The sequence below is a fragment of the Nematolebias whitei genome, chromosome 15, assembly GCF_014905685.2.
Source record: "Nematolebias whitei isolate Nwh7 chromosome 15, NemWhi1, whole genome shotgun sequence".
Taxonomy (NCBI): domain Eukaryota; kingdom Metazoa; phylum Chordata; class Actinopteri; order Cyprinodontiformes; family Rivulidae; genus Nematolebias; species Nematolebias whitei.
Window position 1 is genome coordinate 45625363 of NC_056512.1, and position 6604 is coordinate 45631966.

The following is a 6604-nucleotide window of genomic DNA, read 5'->3' on the forward strand; positions in this document are numbered from 1 at the left end:
ACCGATCCTGCTGAAACCAAAGCTCACGTTCAGTTGATCTGATTTAAAGGCGTCTACATCAAATTGTTAACGGCAGCGTAGTGGACCTCCTGCACGCAGAGAAATAAAAACAAGTGGAGAAGCAACAACATTTTTACACCATCTCTGCTCTGATCGTTACACCTTCAGCTAACAAATCACTTTAAACCCCACTAGAATTGGTGACTTGTCCCTCTAAGGCATTAATAAATCAAACAATAAGACACAATACAAAAAGAAAAGGGGGGGGGGGGCTGCGTGATGCTGCTGAGTCAGTGATGAAAGCAGGAACAGAACATAAAAGACCGATTCAGTTGTTGTGGAACAGCATCACCTGTTGTACCATCCACCTGCCGTTTCTTGTGTGCACAAAAAGAACACGGGGTTGTACTTTGTACTTCGACGCATGTTAAAATATTAAATAAGGGATTACCGTTAGGAGCTTGTTTACTACCAAAACCTTCGTGTACACTGGGCCAATAAAAGGAAAGTGAGGATTCAGAACAGACGGCAATCCTCTGCCTGAATATAAGGAAACATCAAAGTGTGCAAAACCAAATATTAGGTTTTTTTAAATAGTCGCTGCAAATGAGCAAACAAATCCCTGTGTTAAAATAAATTAGGTTTTAAATTGTACATGATTCTGTTTGATGCAGTGGTCTCCAATCTTGTTCGTATTATTTTTCACTAAATCTGAGGCAGGAGGATGAAAACAGTCCAAACACATAATACTTGCATCTACCCTTTTGTTACTTTAGATTTAGCTGTTATTTTACTACTTTGTTAGGGTTTTGTTTATTTTAATATTTAGTTCACGTTTTGCTGGGTGGCACAGTGGCACAGTTGGTAGAGCTGCTGCCTCTCGACAAAGGTCACTGGGTCGAATCCCGGCCAGGGGCCTTTCTGGGAGGGGTTAGAATGTTCTCTCCTCCTGTGGGGTTTCTCCAGGTGCTCCAGTTTCCTCCCACAGACTAAAAACATGCATGTTGGACTGACTGGTAACTACAATGTCTCTAGGTGTGAGTGAGAGAGTGAATGGTTGTTTGTCTCCATGTGTCCCTGTGATGGACTGGAGACCTGTCCAGGGTGTCCCTGTGATGGACTGGAGACCTGTCCAGGGTGTCCCTGTGATGGACAGGAGACCTGTCCAGGGTGTCCCTGTGATGGACTGGAGACCTGTCCAGGGTGTCCCTGTGATGGACTGGAGACCTGTCCAGGGTGTCCCCCACCTCTCTCTCAGTGACGGCTGGATATGGACACCAGTGACCCGAAAAGGAAGAAGAGGCGTAATGTTTCGCGTAATGCACCTTATAGTCTGAAAAATACTGTAGTAAAATTACTAGAAATCTTGTTCTGGTCCTGCACCGACTACAGGTTCTTTGTTAGCTTTCAACAGATCAAAATATTTTCTTGGTTCTCTTCTCTGACGAGTTTCAGTCCGACTGCAGAATGAGAAGTCAACACACTGAAAAATAGACGTCCAGCTAAACATGAGCAATAATCGAATCCAAAGATCTTCAGGCGCTCGTGAGTCACCTTTCAGTGTTCAGACTGTCAGAACTGAAGTGTGCACTTTAAGACAATATTTGTTATTTTGTAATCCAATTAAACCACAGGTTACAAAAAGAGACAAAACAGCAAAGAAGAAAGATAATTACAACCAGCATCAGACGTTTTTTTTCTTCTTCTTCTGGTTTTGCATGAAGAAAACGTTTCTGCAAGGAAGTAGTGCTCGTAACAAGATTAAAATTATTCTAATGTGTTTTCAGAGGAGTGATAACCCCATTTGTGATGCTACTGTATGATGTGAGCCTGAGGTTTCCTAATGATGTGCAGTTTGCACTAAATCCTGCCAGCCCTGCTGCTAACAGAACAGCAGCTCCGGGAAGGTTACCTGGTTTTCATGCAGGATTACTGACATGGACTGTGTTCCTGCCGCTCCCTGCAGACCTGCTTCCGAGCATCTTTAAGTATTAGCACGCTGCATTCTGACTTTCAGACGGAGTCAACAGGCTCACCTAACCAGCAGTCTCCCGCAGGAGCACGTTTCTTGTCAGATTAGTTGGACTCTGGCCTTGGGCTATCAATCAAAGAGCTGACTTATGTGCTGGAGCGTATTCATCGCTTGCATGGGCTGAACACATGACTAACCAGAACACATGTAAGCAGCAGCGATGGAAAGGTGGCCAAAATGAGTTTAATGTTAGACACGGGACACATTCAGGTCCACTAGTGAAACAGAAGCAAATGTGAGGGCAGTAAACGTGCACTGACTGGCACGGTAATTAGCTACATTCCCCTCTGCAACATTATGATTTGCAAATGCTGCTGTGACAGATTTAATACTAAACTCAAATGCTGGGCTTGATATTTGCCATTTAAAAGCACCTTAATGCACAGTAGGTGCGGATGACTTCCATGAGGCAGCTTCATGTGGAGCTGCAGTTGGTGGCAGGTGTTCAGAATAAATAGTAGAAAAAAGAGATCATTAAAAGCAGCCAAATGTTATATTTATTGCCCACCACCTAAACTGAAAGAGGAGCGATAATTAGGCCTGTCACGATAATAAATATTACTGGGCAACTCATTGTCTCAGAAATTATTGTGATAAACAATAATATTGTTTGAAATTTGACATTAGTTAGAAATTATTGTCACATTTAAAAAGAAATGTTGGTTAATTTGTTTCGAGTGTAGTACCTTTTTGACCACTGGATGGCAGTATAAGACTGTTTGAACCGAAGGATGGATAGTGAGGGAGCGAGCAGCGTGTCTCTTTAAGAGAAATGGGAGGGAGGCCTCTTGACGTGACATGGGCTGACATGATATGTTTTTTATGATTGTCTCCTGTTGTACTGATAAATATCTCCTGGAGGGTAAACTATATCTTGGCTGCAAGTATCAAACTGAGAAATCCTTCATTTTCTACAACTGATAGGAGTTGGTCATTAATTATGATGAAGTTTAGTAACTTCTCTGTAAACATTCGAGCTCCGGGGCTTCAGCGGTGTGTTTTTCTTGTTCAGTCTGGGGCGGGCGGTCTGATTTCGGTCAGCCGCTCTCAGTCTGTCCCTCCTCAGAGACGGGCAACTGAACGGGGCAGATGGAGCGCGGCTGGACGGGGTCCGGCTGCCTGCTACGGATTCAGTGAGAGGAGCAGACCGCTGAAGCCCCGGAGCTCGAATGTCCATCGTAAAACTAACTTTACCGTGGTTTAATGTGGCGCTGTGGCTCTGCAGACAGTGCACGATGCTGTCTTGTTTTGTGTTTAGTGTAAAACACTTCCACACAGCGACGTGTTGAGATTAAAAGTTTGTTAGCTGTTAGCCACAGTGCTGCTAACTCAGTCCTCACGTTATGGCTGCTGCAAACTATGAACTGGATTTCCTGAATGTGAGGCGGGTCTTATTACTCTGTGTTCAGGAGACACGCCGCCGTTCAGGAAATCCATCCCATAGTTTGAATCCAACGTGCAGCGCAGCCGGCAGGGAATCACATGAGAAGTTTCAACAGACATGCATGATGGATCGGAAACCTCTGGAGGTTGGATTGGTAAAATCTGATACGTAAATTATGCTGGTATCGGAGGTCGATACCAATACCAGATCGGATCAGGCCCATCCCTACTTTTAATGATCCAAAAACTTGATTTTGGACGTTAAAACGTATTTTAACGAGAAAGGGAGGGGTCGGTGAAGAGCACCGGAGTTGAGCCTTTTGTCATCGAGTGTCTTCAGTAGAAAGAGAGAGACAAAGAAACGATAAAGCTGATGAATGAAAATGAGGGCGATAATTTTCATTTATCGTGAGATTAATTGATTTGTTTATCGCGATAACGATAATGTTTGTGGGTTTGATCATTTATCTGTATCATTAGCAACATATTTCATCACAGATTTTAGTGAAAGTTTCAGACAGTAATGTTTGGGTGAAAATCTGCCACTGATTAAGTTTTAAACCTAATTCAGTAGAAGTTTTCTGACACAGATATTCAACTTTGGCAAACACAGATTGAAATACCTAAACATTTACAAAAATTGAGCAAAAATTTGACGTGGTGGTAGTTGAGCACCCTCCCTAGTACAAAGTGTGTGTGCAACACTGTCTCACATCTTTGCTTATAATCTCGTTATTACCTTTTAGAGTCAACCATCTTTGTTTTATGGCAAAATATGTCATAAACAACTAGACAGATTTCAGTGAAACTGTCAGAAAATGATCACTGGGTCAGAGTCAACGCAACTCAGCACGATTGTTAGTGACCGCGTTAATTTTGTTGTTTTTTTAGCTCAAGAAAAGCTTTAGATTCAAACAACAAGTCTTTGTTCTTTTAATACCTGGAGTGGTGGGCATGCAGTGTCACAAAATTGCAGTTCGGCGTTCGATGAAAATTATCCTGACAGTTTAATTGAAATGCACTTTCTGGAAATGTTTTTTAATTAGAAGGGCAAAAAGCAAAGCAAAAATATATCTCCTCCAACTAATAGAGAAAGAAATAAAAAAGAATCAATCAAAACAACCAGCAATTATCTCAGAAAAGAATGACACCGGGTGTCGCTGCAGATTGGTTGCCCTGGCAACGAGTCAGCTGTTCAGCAAAGCCTGTGCAAGCAAAGACACATGCATATTTATCACACAAGCATATATTTAAAGGCAGCATGAGCATCACGGTGCGAGACGTATAGCTGGTGACAGATGTGGCACAAGCAGGGCATCGGCGATTACAAGTCGTGTCAATACGGCGCGCACGTCTGTGATCCGATCGTAGTTACAAGCCGTGTCAATACGGCGCGCACGTCTGTGATCCGATCGTAGTTACAAGTCGTGTCAATACGGCGCGCACGTCTGTGATCCGATCGTAGTTACAAGGCGTGTCAATACGGCGCGCACGTCTGTGATCCGATCGTAGTTACAAGTCGTGTCAATACGGCGCGCACGTCTGTGATCCGATCGTAGTTACAAGTCGTGTCAATACGGCGCGCACGTCTGTGATCCGATCATAGTTACAAGTCATGTCAATACGGCGCGCACGTCTGTGATCCGATCGTAGTTTGTCAAAGTCCAAGCTGCTCGCTGGCAGCTAGCTTAAAGAAAGATAAATGGAGGAACCAAAGGATGCAGGTGGATTTTCTTTGAGCTGCCTTCAAAGAAGAGCTGTGGAGTTAAAAGAATCCAAATTAAACTCCATCTTTTATCCTAAGACGGTGCTTTTTAGGTTTTCTGTGAGGATGGTGAAATCAGAAAACACATGCAAGCTGCTCCATTACAAATGTCTGACCTACAGCAACACCTGTAATACAGCGTTAAAGGAGACATGTTTGAACCTGTGTGGAGCTCTCCTTGTCCTGCCTGTTTGGGTCCAGGTTTGAGCGAGCAGATAAACGGCACGCAGCAGTCCCTTGTGGGGAGGCAGAGTAATCGCTCCATCCCGCAGCCCCCAGAGGATTTAACACGGAGGGCTGCAGAGGACCGAGCCAGCAGAATGGAAGCTCCTGAGTCTCGTCTCACGTCATCCTGCCTTGTCTTCATCGCTCAAACACTGAACAACCAAAGGTTACAACCTGACACACTAAACCAAACATTGTTTCTTGTTAATATCTTTATGTAGTTTAAACCGAACATGGTTATTTTTGCTTTTGAAAGGCTTTACGTCAGACTGACTGACTTTGACAATATTTATCTCCAACTGCATTATAGTACTTTAGATTCTAATGGTTATGTCAAATCATGTATGTAAGTTTTTTCCATCGATTCCTCGTGCATCCATTGACGTTTGCGTGCACTAAAATTACACCCACTCTTAGCTGCTTAGAGCACTTTGTCGTTCTTCTGCTCTCTGCATGACTGTTTGCTTTTCCATCCACCGTCTCCATGGTGTTGTGTGTGCTTCATGTGCAGAGGGAGATGAAGCTCTGCTGTGATGTAGAGAAGGTGAAAACGGAAGAGCGCCCACTTGACACAACAAAAACAAAAAAACGAGGAGATGACGAGTTAGATGTTAACAAGCTGTCACTCTCAGCGCAGCAGCGCCCAGTGGAACCACAAACACAACGGAGACGACCCCCCGACAAGGCTGCTGTTGTAATCAACAACAAACTATGCACGCAGCGCTGTTCTACCCACAGAGGAGAAATAAACGCAGCAAATCACGCTGAGAACGGACAAATGACAAAGAATTTTCATTTAAAAACCACAGAACATCAAAGTAATCATTTTACTTGTGTATTAGTCAGTTCCTCTGCAGGTATTACCCTCGGCTTTTCCTGTTTAGCTATTTTGGGGACATTTTTTGGCTGCTACCTAGAGAAGTGTGTTTATACACCAGCCAACGACAGCATATGTTTAAATGAAAAAGATTAAACAGCAATTACACAAAATATCTGTCAAATACTTGTACAGTAGTCCCTCGCTACTTCGCAGTTGGTTTTTCGTGGACTCGCTCTATCGCAGTTTTTCAAAGTAAGATTGGACATGACACGCAATGGCTGATTGGTGGATGAGCTGCATGATCGGCATGGATTTTTTAATTTACATATACATATAAATATATAAATATATATATATATACATATAAATATATAAATAT

The 6604-nt window shown here is 43.1% G+C and overlaps 1 protein-coding gene across 1 annotated transcript in view; it reads right to left on the reverse strand.

Annotated features, from left to right (window-relative positions):
* si:ch211-278a6.1 (SRC kinase signaling inhibitor 1) overlaps positions 1-6604 on the reverse strand; it is a 301410-nt gene that overhangs the window by 63519 nt on the left and 231287 nt on the right. The window lies entirely within an intron of this gene.